The sequence below is a fragment of the Nuphar pumila genome, chromosome 13, assembly GCF_984573655.1.
Source record: "Nuphar pumila chromosome 13, dmNupPumi1.hap1.1, whole genome shotgun sequence".
Taxonomy (NCBI): domain Eukaryota; kingdom Viridiplantae; phylum Streptophyta; class Magnoliopsida; order Nymphaeales; family Nymphaeaceae; genus Nuphar; species Nuphar pumila.
The window spans coordinates 53,816,862-53,837,052 of NC_143261.1; the positions used below are offsets into that span (position 1 = coordinate 53,816,862).

At 39.2% G+C, this 20,191-nt stretch overlaps 1 pseudogene across 1 annotated transcript; it reads left to right on the top strand.

Annotated features, from left to right (window-relative positions):
* Positions 1 to 7,483: 7,483 nt before the first annotated feature.
* Positions 7,484 to 10,104, top strand: LOC149818423 (putative inactive receptor kinase At1g27190 pseudogene; annotated as a pseudogene). The gene has a single exon (XR_016427270.1). The product of XR_016427270.1 is annotated as a putative inactive receptor kinase At1g27190 pseudogene (transcript).
* The last annotated feature ends 10,087 nt before the right edge of the window (positions 10,105 to 20,191 follow it).

Here is a 20,191-nt window from a genome sequence, read left to right on the forward strand (position 1 = left end):
CGAATAAGTGATGTCAGGCCTTTTGATAGTTAAATAAATGAGACGACCAATGAGTCAACAATAAATGGTTGGATCTTGAAGTGGATCACCCTAATCATTATGTAGCTTAAGATGGGGATCCATAGGAAAACTTGTGGGTTTGGACCCAAGGTTACCAGTATCATTCAAATTATCTAAGGCATACTTTCGTTGTGAGAGAAAGAAACCTTGGTTGGATCTGGCAACTTCAATACCCAGAAAACAATGAATAGGTTTGAGATCCTTGAGGCAAAATGTTGCATTGAGGTCATCTTTTAGCTTGTTGATATGAATAAGGTGATCTCCTGCAATAATAATATCATCCACATATACAAGGATGAAAATGCTCTCATTTGTATCAATTTTGGAGAAAAGTGAATAGTCGGCCTTTGATTGGTGAAGTCCTTCTCTTGTCAAGTAAGAAGTTAACTTTGAAAACCAATTTCTAGAGGATTGTTTGAGCCCATAGATAGACTTGTTAAAATGACATACTAAGTTCTCCCCCTGCCAAAAAAAACCTGGTGGCAAATCCATGTAAACTTTCTCATGTAAATCACCATGTAAAAAAGCATTGTTGAGGTCAACTTGATAAACATGTCATTTCTTTATTGCAGCAAGGGTGAGTAAACAACAAATAGTGGATACCTTGATAACAAGGGCGAAGGTTTCATTATAGTCGAGTCCTTTGACTTGAGTGTAACCATTTGCAACAAGGCGAGCCTTATACCTTTGAATGCTTCCATTAGAGTTATGTTTGACCTTATATACCCATTTGCAATAGATGGGTTGTTTGTCTGCTGGAAGAGGAACTAAAGACCAAGTATAGTTGTCTTCTAATGCCTTGATTTCTTACCACATAGTACTTTGCCAATAAGGATGTTTTACAGCTTGAGCATATATTTTGGGTTCAAGATTATGGGTGATGGCTGCAAGGAAAACATGATATGGGCTAGAAAAAGAGTCATAATTAAGGTAGGAAGAAAAAAGATGATGTGTTTTAAGGCTTACCTCTCATGCGAATGGGATTTGGGGCATAACATAAATACTCTTTGAGATGAGATGGCTAAGACAGGGGTCTAGTAGATCTGCGGGGACCAGAGTCATTTGGTTTAAGAGCAGATACCTCCTGATTATTGAATGATGGATCTGGAGTTGGTATGGATGGCGGGTTTGGGTTATCACAAGTGTCATGAATAGGTAAGGGAAGTACCAATTCCGCTTCATTGTTGGGAGTTTCATGGGTGAATGGAAAAACATTTTCATAAAATTGGACATCACGACTTGGGAGTTTCTTGGTTAACAATTTGCTCTGTGTAGGTTGTTGTATTAGCATGCATCCGAGCATCAGTCTTGACATTAGAAGGCACTCCATTTTGGCGAGGCGGGAAACCATGAAGTTGAAAACATCATGCTTTTATATGTCCCATTTTTCCGCAATGTTCACATTTGGGGCGTGGTCATTCGTTTCTCATCCTTGGATCATCTTTAGAGTTATTGTGGGCAATGGTTGCGGCAATGGGTTCCGATGGTAGTGTTGCTCTTAGATCTCGTTGTCTCTCCTCTTGGATGAGCAAAGCATATGCTCGGGTGACGCTTGACAATGGTTCCATCAATAGCATTTGGCTCCAAATGGAGTTATAGATTTCATTAAGTCCCATTAACAGTTGAATGAGATGTTCACGATCTCACACTTCTTGAATAGCTCTCAAAACTCCACATGAGCATGATGGTAAGTTGACGTAGAGTTCTAATTCATCCCACATTCCTTTCAACTTGGTAAAATAAATAGAAATAGAATTGTGATTCTGTTTTAAATTGATGATATCATATTGTATTTGATATATTTGAGGCTTAATGGATTGAGAAAATCTTTCTCAGAGTTCCTTCCATACCTTTGCTGCACATTTGGAATAAATGATTGTGGATGCTAAATCTCTGTGAAGAGAGTTTAATATCCATAATAAAACCATGTCATTGCATCAAATCCATGCAACAATCGTATGGGCTGGCCCGTTAGGTTTGGGCAGTGTCCCATCAACAAAGGTCATCTTATTCTTCGCATTCAGTGCCATGCACATAGCCCTTTCCCACATAATAAAATTATCGCCAGTAAGATGCTGGGATACTAACGACATCTCAGGGTTGTTAGAGTGATATATATAGTAAGGGTTTGATTCGTCTTGTGAAGAACCGGTAGATTGGGATATGGTTTTGAATATGCAGCAATTGAGAAAAGAACGCAAAACTGAGATACCATGAAACCGAATGAGCTGCGATAGATGATAGTAATAGACTGTGGGGTTGAAAATTAAAGGAGTGGTTTCCAAAAAATATTGTGGGTGAAGCTCCCAAAGATGTCGCAGTGGAAGCCTGGTGAGAAAGAGTGTTCTACGAAGTTTGTTGCAGAAAAAATATTGATGGAAAAGGGACGACATACACTGCCTATCAAGAAACAACGATGGGAATCGGGCGTCAGAAGATTTAGCGAGGAAGGTCCAACAGAAGATCGTGACGCTGGGGAAGATCCTGCCAGGGAAGATCTGTTTGGGAAATAGACCCAGCAACTTCACCGGTGAGGATCCGGCAGGAATGATTATTCTGTCGGTGAGGATGATTCACCAGAGAACCTGGTGAGAAATAGGATACCCAACCAGAGAAAGGCTAGGCTTAAACAAGCTATGACTCCATCTGAGTCACCGTTTGCACGAGAGAATGCGCCTTATGCAGAGATGCAACAGAAAAAAAAAAAAATAGAGGCTCCCTTTCAGAGATGCTCTGATACCATGTGAGAAGAAAAAAATCCAGAAGGAGAAAAAGATAAACAAACTTTCTCTGTATTGTTATTCTTGTTATAGGTCTGTACATACTTAAATAGAAAAAATATTGTACATTTGGTTTACTTCAACATAGCACTTGATAAGGAAACAAATTTGAATTCTGGGAAAATCTTATCTGTTATACAGTTAATGAGATCCATCTGTATATGCGTTATATGCCTTGCTGTATTTCTTGATATTGTGGATATGCCTGATTTTGTGGCTATACGCTAAGACCTAACGTGTGAGCAGCTATCAATTTCTTGGTATAATAAATTATCATGTCTTTGATCTCATAAAGATTAGTAATTAAAAATATTATGGTTTTTAAAGTCGTATTATTCTATGCTTGAACCAAGATTATTCTATGATCCGGCCTGAATGAAAGTCGTTGCGACTCCCGGTGAGCAACGAGCCCATAGAGTTTTATGCTGCCAGGTAATGCTAGGCAGAGCCAACGTGGCTAGGTCTCTAGCCCTGAGGATGGTTTCTCTTTGTAAATATATATAAAAAAAAGCTCGAATCAAGTTTGAGCTGAGCCTCAAAAGCCTTGACCCAAACCTGTCTAGACTTGGGTCACCTTGTTAACTTAAACTAGCCAAGCTCCAACCTAAATTGGCTCGTTCAAGTTCGATGTGTCACCTACACTACTGCATACTTTTCTATTAGGTGAGCCCAAGCCAGGTTTAAATGATCATCAACACACTGATGTCATCGTAGGCAGTAGGCATGCTCAAAATTCCAATTATATACTGATTTTTGCATCTAAATTTCAAGTTTTTATTATATATATCTATGTATATGGTAACTAAAATATGTTTATTGGTATGAACCAATATTTTCATAATTTTTTTTTTCGAAAATGTCACTCTACGAATGTGATATAAGCACTTGGTTTTACAGAAACAAACTCTTTGATCATCCAATTATGATGTATTGGATTTTTTTTTAAGTGTTAAAAATCAGCAGCTTAGAATTTTCATAAATATAGAAGCATAAAAAATCATATTTTTTTATCCGATTATGTTGATCAACAGTCGATTCCTAGCAAATGATCACGTTGAATGCATCTACTAGGTTGGATTTGCAAAATTCTTACCAGCAAACATATTTGGTTGGTAAACGTATTCTAGTTTTCCTATATATATGTCCTCCTAACTGTCCATACAACATAGACTATTGTTTTTTAAAGTTCATGTTTCGTAATTTTGACTTCAAATACGTTCAACATGATCCATTTGTTAGGAATCGACTATCGAATCATGTTTTTCTTATGAAAAATATTATTTTATGTGTCTCTAAATTAATAGGAATTCCGAGTGGTTGATTTTTAAGCCTTATAAACACTTACGTAAACACAATAGTCAGATAATCCAAATGCCTATTTATACTAAACACCTCACATAAATCACATTTGTAAGGTTAGAGTTAAAAAATAATAATAATAATACTAAATAAAAAATATATTTGTCTACCACTGTAACGAGGAACCAATATATATATATATATATATATATATATATATATATATATATATAGAGAGAGAGAGAGAGAGAGAGAGAGAGAGAGAGAGAGAGAGAGAGGTGCATAGCTGCTTGATCTATAGGTGCTTAGCACCTACTTGATCAAGCTAATCATCCATCGCACACTTGTTGGACTGCCAACGCTAAACAAAAAAAAACATCAAAAGCGAGTTTTTCTACTGAAAAACTCTTTCGCAGCGCTTTTTGTGTCTCAGTTCGGCTGGGAATTTTAGCGGCGCACAAAAAGCACACTAAAGGCCTTAGGGATGTCTTTAGTGTGCACCATTACACAAATGTAATGACACACACATCCTTTTGGGGCATTAGCGGCACTTTTTGAGCGCTGTAATGCCCCTTTTAGGTGAAAAGCTCATCTTTTTGAAGAGTTTTTCATTTTTTTTTTGTTTAGCGTTGGCTGTCAATCAAGCGCAATGGACGGGCAGCTTGATCAAGTAGATAATCAATCACCTATTGATCAAGCAGCTACTCTACTATATATATTATGGTTTCCGTTCTACCTAGTTGGAATAGGTAGTCAATTCCTTCCCTTAAAATCATAATTGGAAGTTTCCTATTTCGTACTGTTTTAAACAGTCTAACTCTTTTTTAATCTTTCATCTTAGTCTACTATATTTAAATAAATGAGATTTTTCAAAGATGGACAAAAAACACCAACTAATACATTTTAAGACAGTTCAAATCATGAATGGGTTTACCATGGTTCATATGATACAAATCATATAATTCATATAATTATTTAGATATTAAAACTTTTTCATATTTATATGTTAATGGAATGGGGCCATTATTATTGACATTATTTCAAATATATTTTAACATCTAAATTTTTTGGTTGAAATCTGCTCTACCATAAATATGCTTTGTTTGAGATCTGGCAGCTTGGATGCTATTTAATGAAACTGTACTACTTTATTACAAAGTTATGGTGCACACGTCCCCATCAAAGGCTTATCCATATAGTGTATAAGTGCCCTTTATAAGTTACAATGATTTCAAAATTGGTGGCTTTGACAAATTGAGATGCTACCACGTTGTAGTTAGAATCTTAGGTGTTGCTAGTGCTTCTAGCATTATCAATTTACGTGGTTTGGTAATCATTAGAGTTACAAATAGGTCAGATTTAGGCATTACCAAATCCAACTTGATCGAATACTGACTATCTTAAAATCACATACTTATGTTGGGATTTTAGTTGAATTCAGATCTTAGTTGGAGTGACACTAAGATTCAAATTCAAAACTATATTGAATCCAAATCTGATTATTAATTGGATTCATCTTTGAGGACCGAAAGGACTTAACATGTTTCAATTCGGGTCGGATGTCCGGACAACATCCAACCCGAGGACATCCCTAGTAATCAATTCCAAAGATAACAATTATGAGTCACATCCAATCTCTCATAGTGATCACAAACCTAATTCAAATTGAGCATTATTGCAATGGAATTATTTGAGAATATTTTGAAATGGAAGTCCAAACCCACAAATCCATGCACAATGCATGACTCATAAACTTATCTGGTTGTGTGTTGTTGCCTTCCAATGGGCCTAAGTTCAAGGTTTGGGGCTTAGGTGAGCGGAGTCAAATTAGAATTTGGGTCAAAGTCAAAAATTGGATAACGGTTTGGTTATTTTTGACAAGGCAAATTAACTTAGAAAACACCTAAACTTAAATAAACCTAATCGCACCCTAGTTGGAACCTCCCTTGGGTCACTTAATGTTTTGCCCAATTCCAAAGAGCACTTGGTCTTCCCTAAGATCTTTATTGAGAAACCACCACAAGAGGGTGAATGAATTTCTTAGAAGGCTTTGGGGGTGCCAATAGGGTGGGTCTCACACGTGCCAATAGGGTGGGTCCCACCGATGAGTTTCACATGGTTTGAGTTGTCTCCTAAGTGGGTCCCACAGCTTAGAGCAACCGGAGCTTGGATCTTAAGTCCGAATCAGGCTCTTCCTCAATTTGGTCCGCATTATGTGGAACATAGTCTGTTGTCACTTATGTTACACTAACCTAATGTGTATTTTGTACAATCTCATGCTACCTGCTAAGAAAAAATAAATAAATAAACAAAAACTATTTTTTACTAAAAAACCTGACAAAAAAGGGCAAGGTTATGTGAAGAAATAGTACAACCGGCTTAGCTACATCTCTGAATCCGAGGGTGGTTATATAAAAATAAAAAAACAAAATAAATATTTCATTTAAAAAAATAAAAAGTTCTGATCGGAATCCATTACATACCAACCTCATCTTGACAAGAATAGCCTGATATACCAACAGGGGCTCCGGTTGTCTGGTAGGAGCAGCTAGTGCACGTCACCTTGTGTTGGGCGTTGCAGGATCAAAACCGTATGTTATAGTTGTATAACTGGTACCTAACTCCAGCTTGCCTTAAAAAAAAAAGAATAGCCAGATATGGGTCGACCCATATCCAGAAAACACTAATGAGGTTCAAATTGAAGGTCTGACCATATCATATCTATACCCACATGCACCATTCCTAGTTGATTCCTACTAATAGGTATGTAGATGGTTCAGAATCTTCAGACTGGGATCGAATGTAACCAATACAAGATCGCATGTGGATTCGAATTCAGATGCGTATGGTGAAAAGCTCATGTCAAATTGTTTTTTTTTACATGTAATCAGATTGGATATCCGCCAATCAAATCCGGATATCCGTCGGATTCGATAGCAAGAAATCAAAATCAAAGCCGTATCTACATCCTATTAAAACCGGATACAGTTTTGGCTTATCAAATCCAACTAAATGGAGTCAGATTCTGATGGCATCTGATAAGAATGAAGATCCGTCAATATCCTTACCTACAAACTTCAAATTAAACCGAACTGCGGAGAACCTAGTCGCCAAGAGTCTTATACAGATAAGGGTTCACAAAATATGGATCCTGACCCGACCCGACCCGACCCGAACATAGTGGTATCCCATTGCAGTCAAACTCCACCAAAATTAAACTAATTAATGCTCATTCCCAACAATCAGTCATTATTAAACACACATAAGCATTTAATTACTGTTTGATTAACAAATCAACCATTAACTCTCTCTCTCTCTCTCTCTAGTCAGTGTCAGTGACCTCCTGCTTCTCTTTTGAGACGAGCCACTCCTTTCTCTCTCCCATGAGAAAACCTGGCCTTCCATTTTTTCGTGCCTAACCTTTCACACGAAAAACCCTAGCCTTCTCATGGTGGTCAATCCATGAGGAAGAGCATGCCTTGATTTTCTTTCTGTTCATCTTCTTCTCCCTTCTTTCTGCAGAGAGAGCAATCCCCACCAACACCTGATTTCCTTGTCCTCATCCATCTATTAGGAGAGAAAACCCCTAATATCCCCACCCATCTTCTGCAGAACCACCAGTACCCACCAAGATAAAACAAACCATGAGTTCTTCATAAATGAAAAGGAAGAACTCCTAATTCCTCTTCCTATCTATCATCTTGTCCTCCCTTCTGCATAACCATCAAAAGCTAGCTATACCTACATCTTGAAAAAGTCTAATTTCCTCGTATTATACGTCCATGGAGGAGTGGAAACCACGATTTGACATCTATTCGTCTCCTATCCCTCTCTTCTGCAACACCAACAATCCCAACCATAACAAAAAGTCATGATTTTTTCATAGCGATTCATCCACGAAGGAGAAGAAGGCCTAATTCTGCAGCCATCGGTTTTCTCCCCCGCCCTTCTGCAAGACCAACAATCGCCACCATGGTGAAAACCCCACTCTTCCATCATCTTCTTCTCATGTTCCTCGCAGCGTCCGTGTTCCTTCGTCGTTTCAGGGCGGAGGACGACATCCTCTGCCTCAAGGGGCTGAAGCAGTCGCTCTCCGACCCTGCGGGGAACCTGAAGTTGTGGGACTTCAGCAACTCGACGGTCAGTTTCATCTGCAGCTTCATCGGAGTCGGCTGCTGGAACGATCGTGAGAATCGGGTGCTCGAGCTCCGCCTCGGCAGCCTGAAGCTCTCCGGCCAGATCCCCGACTCCCTCCAGTATTGCTCCAGCATGACCTCCCTCGACCTCTCGAGCAACGGCTTCTCCGGCGCCATTCCTGCCGGAATCTGCTCGTGGCTCCCCTATCTCGTCACCCTCGACCTCTCGCAGAATCGCTTCTCCGGCCCGATCCCGCAGGAGCTCGCCGATTGCCACTTCCTCAACACCCTCCTCCTCCTCGATAACCAGCTATCGGGCTCGATCCCCTACCAGTTCGCCGGCCTCAACCGCCTAAAGAAGTTCTCAGTTGCAAACAACATGCTTTCCGGCTCGATCCCGTCGTCCTTCGCCGGGTTCGATCCTTCCGGGTTCAGTGGCAACAGCAAACTCTGCGGCCGCCCGCTCGGATCGAAGTGCGGCCGGCTGGGCAGGACTAGCATGATCATCATCATCGCTGCCGGAGTCTTTGGCGCCGGCATCTCGCTGCTGTTCGGCTTCTTCATCCGGTGGTGGTACTTCGGTGGCAGGAAGGAAAGGCACGCCGGCGTCGATAGTGGTGGTTATGGCTGGGTGGATAGATTGAGTGCACACAAATTTGTTCATGTGTTCATGTTTCAGAAGCCTATCGTCAAGATCAAATTGGCCGATCTGATGGCTGCCACCAACAATTTCGATCCCGAAAACATCGTCTTGTCGAACCGAACCGGCACTTCCTACCGGGCGTGTCTGTCCGATGGATCTGCATTGCTGATCAAGCGGCTGCCGAACTGCCCGTTGTCGGAGAAACAGTTCCGGTCTGAGATGGGCAGGCATGGTCAGCTCAGGCACCCCAATTTGGTGCCGTTGTTGGGCTATTGCATCGTTGAGGAAGAAAGGCTCTTGGTGTATAAACACATGCCCAATGGGACCCTGTGGTCGCTCCTACACGGCAATGGCGTGATGCGGCCGAGCTCGCTCGATTGGGCGATGAGGTTGAAGATTGGCATTGGAGCAGCAAGAGGCCTAGCTTGGCTTCATCATGGCTGCCAGCCACCATTCATCCACCAGAACATAAGTGCTGCAACCGTGCTCTTGAACGAGGACTACGAAGCGCGGATTATGGATTTCGGGCTCGCCAGGCTGCTGGCTTCTTCCGACAATAATCTTAGTACATTCATTAATGGTGATTTGGGGTATGTCGCCCCTGAGTACTCGAGCACATTGGTTGCTTCATTGAAGGGGGATGTGTATGGATTTGGGGTTCTGCTGTTGGAGTTGGTGACTGGGCAGAAGCCGACGGATGTGTCCAATGCCGATGAAGGATTCAAGGGTAACTTGGTTGATTGGGTGAATCAGCTTGCAGCCGCCGGCCGTCTTAAGGATGCCATTGATAAGTCTTTGTGTGGGAAGGGTCACGACGAAGAAATCATGCAGTTCCTCAGGGTCTCATTTTCTTGTGTGGTACCTCGACCGAAAGAAAGGGCAACTATGTATCAGGTCTACCAGTTACTCAAGAACATTGGCAAGCAGTATGATTTCTCTGAACATTTTGATGAGTTCCCGATGGTAGTAAGCAAGGAGGACGAGGAGCGTCTTGAATAAACTTGCATGAGCAAGTGAAGAAACAGATCATTGGTAGTGAATGAATTCCTCTGATCTTCACTTCACTGTTGTATTGTTGTATGGTATGTTGGATTTTGTAGGATCTTCAAATTTCACTCTTTTCCTAGAATTAATGTACTTTGTGTCAATTCCTTTCTCTGTAATATTATAAAACTTTTTTGCTTTTCATGAGTTTCATCACGTATGCTTCAAAGAATCTCATACTATCGTTTATGATCAAAGCAATTATTATTTTAGTGCTTATTAGGCATTCGTTCCACTGTTTGGGCGTGCTAACTGTTCTCCTTACTGTATGTTTGGAAGTCGTTAATTGAGAATATTCTGCAAATTATGCCTCAATTATTTATATGTGGTAGAAATAGAAGTCATCTTCCTTTTGATGTGATAACCAAAGTTTCCCCCTCTTTTTGATTTTCCATTTTAAGTACGTTTAGTTAGATGGTTGAATTTAATTTGAATAGATGAGAATTTGTGCACAGATAGACAATCTGTTTCAAGCATTGCACACGTGCACACTCGCATATACACAAATTTCAGAGGTAGTTTAGGACTTTTCTTTCTGTGTGAATGAGTTTTATTATTGATCAAATGGATTTGTAGCTTCACCTGACAGGAAGGCTCTAATGCTTGACTCCTAATTATGAGATCCTGGCGATTCATGTTAGACTGCATGGTTGCCGAATAATTTTTCCATGGTTTGTCCACTCTGCAGTTTACTCGTTGCTTCCTAGATTTGAGGCTTTTGTTCCATCTGGTAATTGCTCAGGTTGGTTTTGAATACTGTGGGGCGTCTGGTTTTAACACAAAGACCCGTTCCTCTATCTGCGCTACCCAAGCAACTGGTTCATATATGATTGAAACCAATTGTAAACTCAACCGACTGAGCTTTGTCTTGCAGTAGTTTCAATATATTTGAAACATGTTGTTGGCAATGTGGCATGCACCGTTGGCAATGGTTGATTATCCGTAGAAGGGATAGGTCAATAGATGTGTGGTTAGAATCCTGTGAGGGAAATAAATATACAAGTAGCGTGCATAACTTTGCAATTGGAAATGATAAGATCTGAACAGTCTGAAAAGGTGTAAATGCTGTTTGTCATTAGGTAAATAGCAACTGCCGTAGGCAATATGTCAAGGTTAAAGAGACGCAAGTGATCACACTGACACTTGCACAAAGCTGCATATGTTGCTTTTCTTTCTTTCTCCTTTTATTGTATTCTCTCCCCTTTCATCAGCCCATTATTTACTAAATAGACAACATGATTGGATTTTTTATTGAATGGGGGCATGTTGTCTCAGATTAACATCAAACATGATTGGCAAAGCAGGATGGATTAATTATTTCTGGGGTGTAGATAAAAAAGGAAGAGGTGTAGATCAACAAGAGTACTTGGTAATTGTTGCATCTATTTGAGAAACTTGAACATGCTGAGTTTAATAAAGGGAGGATAGTTGCTCAAGATTTACCATTCATCCTTGGAAATTCTGCTTTAGCTGGTCATAGATTGATCAAACCAAAGTCGTGTATGTACGACCATAAAATGATTTTTTCCATGCACTTGCGAGAAATAGTTTCATTGACATGGTAATGTAGTAAATCTTAGAAGTTTCATGTGTTTATTGGTATTAGTTGTGTAATTCCCATTCTTTGTCATAATAGGCATCTCATTATTTTGATAAGACTTGTTTTCTGTGGAAAAAGTGCTATGGATGTCTTTCATGAATGTTACTGATGATTTTCCTTTCTGCTAGAAAGCAGAAACCACTAATGACAAGACTGAGGAAGTGCGCCACCATTCTGGATTTATATAAAGCAGTTGCTATAGTTGCATAAATTGCTAATTTTCCATGAAACTAGAAAAATAGAACACCTCTTTGCATGTGGCTTTAATGGTAAAATATAGTACCTAAAGGTGTAAATATGACTGATACACTTCAAAAGATCATAAAATGTCATCAAGTAGTTGAAGAAAAAGTTTTCCAAAGGAGAATAACACATATCAAGGTTGTTCCAGGCAATCTGACGCCGGCATGATAAATTTGAAAAGCATCGCCATGGTGAGCTACTGATTCTTGATAGGTGGTTGATACAACAGCCTAGATGTCTCTTTTGGGACATGATTCAATGCCAGGGAAGTGGGGTCCTAATATGGAGACAATTACTATTGCATGCTGAAAGAAAAAATCTCAGAAGCAGGTTAAAATTGATGATGAATGCTCACATGGAATAACTCTTCACGTATCCCAGAAGCAGGTTTTAAGTTGTGCAAAATTGTTGTATATAATAGAGTGAAATGTACTAATGCAGACACCCAACAAATTTGTTTTCGAGATTTGCTTCTTATGCTGGTACCATGTTAACTCCTTTGCAGTGAAATAACAGAACTGCCTGAAGATATGGCAAGAGCCTAATAGCTAAGTGACTACAATGATCTGTGGAATACAAGCGAGGGAAATTTATTAGTGCTAATAAAACAAAAAAATTGCTACCTCCATCAATTGATGTGGAAACACCAACTTTTTTTATGAAAAACCTTTCAGTGAAAAAATTGACAGATTTCTGTGGTTATGTTTTTCTGTTTGGTGCAAAACATAGGATATTGGTGCAATTTGTGAGGCATATTGGTAGGAAAAGCTATGTGCGGAAGGAAGCTTCTTTATGGTTAGAAACTTTGCATCTTTTATGCCTATGACAGTATATGCGTGCTTGCAGAAAAGTTCAATCCTGTATGTTGAACACGTAAATGAGGGATTGTTCTATTGAGCTAATTTCATCTTTTCAACCCATCGATGGGCTGCGGTGAACTATGTGGAGTTTGACTTACCTGTATAAATCTCATTTACTATCACATCATACCCTTGCCCTAGTTACTTCTTTGCAGCACACTAGTGTCTACGAACCCCCAAATTAGACAGTAGCAATATATAAGGAATTATGCTGATGCTATAATTTTCAAATGAAACTTGTACTTTCAGTTTCATCCGGCGCAACACATGCCCAGGACAGAGTGCACATGCAGGAAATTCTGTGGTCCTTTCAGCATATGGTTCATTGTCAGTTTGCTGGTGACTTTTAGTGGCCGTTATATTCTTGCCCATCAGGTGACATGAAACTAGACTGCAGATCTAAGTAGGTAACTAAACAGTAAACCATGTGGGAATTTACCCTGTAGAAGCATCAAATGATGTGGATTACATTTTGAGATTTTTGACCACACAAGCTCTGAAAGGGTGATCTCCAGAATTTAGTCTCTTGATTCTGTTAATAAGAGAGTTTACCATCGTTGGCATTCTAAATTTGTTAATATTAGATAAACTTAGTAATTGATGCAGAATTTACATAAATACAGTAACTATTTTTATCTGTAGACTGTAGCTATGCCACATGGACACAGCTAAAAGAATGCATGGCATGCTATTATTGTGCAGTTTCTCATTAAGAATAACATACAAAGGGGCACAACACAGAAGTAAATTAGATTATCATGTGAGATAAATTCTTAGTGATGAAAGCGTTCTTGTCACTCAGTTGTCTTCAGTTTCCATTTAATATGAATCCAAATGACATACAAATCAGAGTTAGGTGCATCGATTCCTCAAGATGGAGTATTCTTAAACATTGATTGTTTTCTGTGGAGTGCTGGCTACTTTAACCGCAAATTGATCGTTTGCTTGTTTAAGTACATTAATTAGGAGAAGAGAAGAAATATAGTAAGTCTGTTTGTAAGAGTGACTGAAAATCAGGTGCTGTCCTTGCTCTTAGATTGTGGTTTTACAGTAGTTTTCTCCAAAGTTATGTAAAATCAAAGAGAAGATTTACAACGTGGTGATCTATTCTCGGGATCCCAACTTCAAGTATCACCTAGTGAGGGACTTTGTTTTGCTGCTCAACTTCCAAGTAACCACTTAGAGTTGATGAGATTGCATATGAATGGTTTAACATGGAGTTGGCCAACTTCAGAATTTGTTTTGCTGCACATTTCTTGTATATGTATATATGCTTGAACACGCATGGCTCTATGTAATATGGTAATATGCACGTATGCAACTAACTGATTTATACTACATTGAGCCTCTCTTTATATCTGTCCATGGGACTAATGAGGTTCCTATGATTATATCCCTACGAACATGAGGCATCTATCATTCGAGAGCACCAGCAATGCTTTTTGGTCACAAATTGTTTGATTTGCAGCCAAATTACATTGGAGGCGAGTCATTAGTCTTTGCACCCAACACTTGCTCCCCTAGTTTTGTATCTCATTGGCGAACGACATCATAGATGCGTTTAGCATGGTTTGGATCAAGTGCCTTTAATGTAAAAACGTGATTTTTTCAGTTGTGAAATTTTAACACATTACCTATTGTTGATTTTTGCAGCTCTTAAAACATGTTTTAAACTAAAAAATACTGTAAATCATATCTATAGGGCTTGATTTGCAAAACAAATACGAAGACTGCTTTCTACTAGAGAGTACCATATGGTCGAGGGTAATGTTTGCTTACCCTCGTGGGTAAGGAAACCCCTAGTGAGGAAAAGTAAATTTTTTTAATTTTTTCAGATTTTCTGCAGATCTTTTTTTTTAAGGCAAGTTGGGGTTAGGCGGACCCTTACCAGTTATACAATTATTTCTTTGGGTTGCCTGCAACGTCCCAACACAAGGTGACGTGCACCAACTGCTCCTACCAGACAAGCCGAGCCCCGTTGGTGGTTTTTCTGCACATCTGATCCTCAAGATGTGATCTACATATTAGTTTAGTAGAAACTGACCTATGAATCATGATTGAAACGGCTTACAATATACCAAAATTTCAAACCTCAAGGGTTGATTTCTATTATTTTTGTCCATGCTGAGCACATCCATGAGGTTAGATTGTTTTAAACAGCCTCTCCCTGTGAGTTCCAAGTAAGGGCATTTGTAGATTCCTTTCTTGTCAAATGATTGGTCTTTTATGTGGGCGTTTGACATCATGAAGGCTGTGAGACAACCCATGTAGGTGGGACAGGGCAAAGATGATGGCTATGAGACAATGAGCCGGGGGGCTTGTTTTTTTTTTTTTTTCCATACAGGAGAGAGGAAACCAGCTCAGGGAGGTGTAAACCCCGGCGCACCCCCTTCACCCCAGTAAGCAAAGGGGAATAATGCCTGTGAGAATCGAACTCGGCTGCACATCTAACAGCTGCTCCGCCGAGGCCCGTTCCAACTACGCTGCCCCCTCGGGTCAAGGGGCTTGGTTAAGGGAAAATGGGATATTTTGGGATTTTCCCTAGTGGCTGCTATATGTTGATGGAGATTGTGTTGGTGAATACTGTAAAATAAACATTGATAGGAAGCGTACCTGAATTCGCCATGGAGTTCGTGTAGAAATTTGACGTTCTCCTCAGCCGGTCGACGCCCACAACGAGCACAGGCCTTAGGTCGACGGTGAGCAGGACCCTGTTCCACTGTATTCGAATGCGGAACTGTTTTGTCCAGATAAATGCTATGAAGGTCTTATCATCCTCATAGCCCTTAACCCCTTATGTAATGGGAGATTAGGCAGTTACGTGAATGTGGTTTCTCCACATTCACGTAACTCCCACCCACTATCCTCATTACGTAGCCACTAACGTGACCCACTAATGGGTGTCAAACAGGGTCACACTTGTGGGTTGGACCTATAACCGATAATATCCAACATTCTCCCACTTTACCCATTGGCACCAAAAGTGTACTAAATCGAGGTGTATACCATTATCTCGATTAAATACTTCATGTGGGTTCACATGTCACCCTTTATCACAAGGATGAATCGTGGATATGAACACCCCTTTATGAAATGTCATATTTCCATGTACTACGCTACAATTCACCTTCAGTGCTTAAGCATGTAGAAAATTACCTTTATGAATAGGTTGGTCTCTCACCTATTCTATTGGTCCTTTAATATTGTTATTCTGTTATTCTCTTTAACTCACATGAGAGATTCTTTATGCAAAATCAACAATAACACAAAACCTTAGAGAATCAAAACATAAACACAAATGTGATCACATAATGTATTGTCATACATCAGAAAGAATAAAAAAGACTCATCCCCTTTACATGTTGGAAATACAATCTCAGTGCTAGCCCTTTAGTAAAGGGATCCACAATCATTTCATTCATCCCAATTGTATCAATACATACCAGATGATTCTCAGTCCTTTCTTTAACAATAAAATATTTTAACTACATGTGTCGACACGATGTTGAGCTCTTGTTGTTATTTAAAAAGAACATGGCTGCTTCATTATCACAAAAAATCTTTAGTGGTCTCTCAATAGAGTCCACTATACTAAGACCTATAATGAAGTTTCTTATCCAAATGGCCTGTGATGAAGTCTCGTATAAAGCAATAAATTCTGCCTCCATAGTATGAGCAACAATGGTAGACTGCTTTCCACTTCTCCATGAGACAATACCACCCACTAGAAGGAAAATGTATCCAGTAGTGGATTTTCTATTATCAATACACCCTCCTAAGTCTGCGTCAGAGTATCCAACGACCTCTAGGTGGTCAGCTTTCTTGTATGTCAACATATAGTCTTTCGTTCCTTGTAAATAACACATGACCTTATTCACTGCCTTCCAGTGCGCAATGCCTGGATTTGACAGATATCTACCAAGCATTCCCACAACAAATGTTATATCAGGTCGAATGCAGGTTTGCGCGTACTGCAAACTCCCAACTACAGAAGCATATGGGACAATATCCATCTGAGCCTTCATAATATCATCTTGAGGACAATCCTTTAAGCTCAATTTATCCCCTTTCACTATAGGTGTCGAACAAGAAAAATAATTCTCCAGCTCATATCTTTTAAGAACCTTAAGGATATAGGATTTCTGAGAGAGGCTAATGACATCCTTAGTTCTATTACGACGAATCTCGATTCCAAAGACATAAGTGGCCTCACCCATGTCTTTCATATCGAAATGAGAGAAAAGAAAATCTTTTGTTTCATGTAATAGACTCAAATCATTAGTTGCAAGAAGAATATCGTCAACATATAAAACCAAAATTATGAACTTACTCCCACTAGTCTTAATGTAAATACATTGATCAACAATGTTTTCAGTGAATCCAAAGTTCATTATTACCTGATTGAACTTCTTATACCATTGGCGGGAGGCCTGTTTAAGTCCATAAATTGACTTATTCAATTTGCAAACTAAGTTATTCGAGTCATCTATACTGAAACGAGGAGGTTGTTGCATGTATACCTCCTCATCTAGATCCCCATTCATGAAGGCAGTTTTCACATCCATCTGATGCAACTCTAAATCATAATGAGCTACGAGGGCCATGATTATCGTCAATGATTCCTTAGTTGAGACAAGAGAAAAAATCTCATTATAATCAATGCCCTCTATCTGTGTAAAACCTTTTGCAACAAGCCTAGCCTTATACCTCTCCACATGACCTTTAGAGTCTGTTTTGGTTTTATAAACCCATTTACAACCAGCCGGTCTAACTCCATCAGGTCGAGGTACAAGATCTCACACTTGGTTCTTTGCCATAGAGTCAAGCTCTTCTTTCATGATATTAATCCAATGTGTTGATCTTTCACTTTCAATGGCTTCTGCAAATGTGAAGGGATCTTCATTAATGTCTATGAAATCATTTGACTCTTGTAAATACACCACATAGTCCAAATGGATAGTAGATTTCCTAATTCTGGTGGACCTCCATACAGGTGCTACAGGTGGTTCAAAATTAGCCTTTGTATCCTGTTGTTGTTGTATATCCTCATCAACAACCAGATTTAGTTGGGATTGATATTCATTGACTGAACTTTTTCTTACATTACTTAAAGGAACAATGATAGAGAAAATCGGGTCTTTATCCTTAGCAGGTGTGAAACCTGAATCCTGTATTTCCTCAAAATCAATATTTTGAGACGCATCTATCCCAATAGAACTATTTTCAAGAAATCTTGCTTTATCTGTTTCCACTATCTGTGGTGTATGAGATGGACAATAAAACCTAAAGCCTTTTGATCTTTCTGGATAACTAATGAAGAAACCACTAGTTGTCCTAGGATCAAAAGCTTTTATATGTGGGTTATACAATTTAGCTTCTGTTGGACATCCCCATATGTGCATATATGATAAACAAGGTTTTCTACCTGTCCACAACTCATAAGGAGTCTTTTGAACAGCCTTCGTAGGAACCTTATTCAGAATATGCAATGTTGTCCTAAGAGCTTCACCCCACAAGGTCAAAGGGAGGTTTGAGTGATTCAACATTGCTCGAACCATTTCTTTAAGTGTACGGTTTCTCCTTTCAGCTATACCATTTTGGTAAGCACTACCAGGTATGGTATACTGAGGTACAATGCTTTCCTCTTTTAGAAATCATGCTAATGGACCTTCCTTTTTTCTCATTTTAGTGAAACGACCATAATATCCGCCACCTCTATCAGACCTGACAACCTTAATAACTTCACTGGTTTGTTTCTCTACTTCTTTCTTGAAGTCTTTAAAAACCTGAAAGACCTCTGATTTTTCAGATAATAAGTAGATATACATATACCGTGAGTAATCGTCTATAAAGGTGACAAACTATTTTTCACCTGTATAACACGATGAAAAAGGGCCGCACACAATCGTATGCACTATTTCTAACTTTACATTGCTGCGTTTGGAATATTTCTTATATGTGTTAGACTACTTAGCCTTTATGCAATCAACACACGATTCTATATTCGTAAAATCAAGGGATCCAAGGATTCCCTCTTTCAGGAGTCTTTGGACTCTCTCTTTTGAAATATGTCCTAACCTTCGATGCCAAAGCAAATAGGATTGATCATCCTTTAGACCACGTTTATTGCCAATCATTATGTTCCTAATGGAGTGAGATTCCCGAATTTGGAATTTGGTTCTTAATCGATACAAACCATCACACATATATGGAGAACCTATATTCATTGATTTTTTCATAATAATAAGTTCAGATTTTTCAAATTTAAATACAAAGTTATACTTATCAAGTTTTGAAATAGAAATTAGGTTCTGACTATAAGATGACACATAAAATGTATCGACCAAATCCAATATAAATCCTGACTCCAATACAATTCTGCAGGTCCCAACGCTCTTGACATGCGAACGCATCTTATGTCTCGAGAAGATGCTTCTTTCATTCATGCTCCGTTGGTTCCTTTTTGTTCAGAAATGCCTGCAAAGAGTTGGCAATGTGCACCGTGGCACCTGAATCAATCCACTAACTATGCAATGTAACATAAATTAGATTGCACTGATGAGAAACAAATGACTTATTACCTTTATTTTTGAGTCACTTCTTGTACTTCAAACAAATCCACCTTTTTATGACCCCTTTTCTTGCAGAAGAAACACTTTATAGAAGTGCTTCTGACTGGGATTTAGCTTTCGCCTGAGAGTTTGAACTCTCCTCAGTGACTTTCTTCTGATTCTTCCTTTTGAAGGAGTTTTTCTTTGACATCGACCTCTGTTTATACTTATGAGAGGCCGTATGTGCACTTGGCACCCTCTTACCTTTTAATCACTCCTCTTCTTCAACGCACTTGGCTAATAGGTCATTAAAAGACCACTCATCATTATGTGTATTATAGGAGATTTTAAATGGTCTATACTCAGTAGGTAACGAGGTTATGATCAGATGGACTAGGAAGGAGTCACAGATGGCGAACTTCATGTCATTCAGTTGAGTCACAATATTCCTCATTTCTAAAATGTGTTGTCGGATGTGACTGTCACCAACATATTTCATAGACACTAATTTGGACATAAGCGTACTGGCCATTGCCTTATTAGAAGTGACGAACTGAGCCTCAATGGCTCCCAGAAATTCTTTCACTGTCTCACAGTGAAGAATAACACCTCGAATATTCTTAGCCACCCGAGATTGCAAAAGCAACAGGCTAAGTCTGTTCGAGCGCTCCCACTTCTCAGAGGCAGCCTTCTGATCGGCTGTACTATGCTCTGTAAGAGCGGGAGGTTCGTTAATTCTAAGGGGCAGATCTAAATCCATATAGCCCAAAGTGAATAATACGATTTCTTTCCAATCAAAAAAATTTGATCCGTCTAAAATGATGATATTACTTGAACCATCGATAAGGAAGGAACCTGATAAAACAAGGAACGAAAACAGAAAGACATTACTATTATTGCTCAGATGAGACTCGTGTTGAAAAGGTAAAAGTGAGACTCTTTATTTTCACCTTTTCTGAGACAAGCATAGTTGAG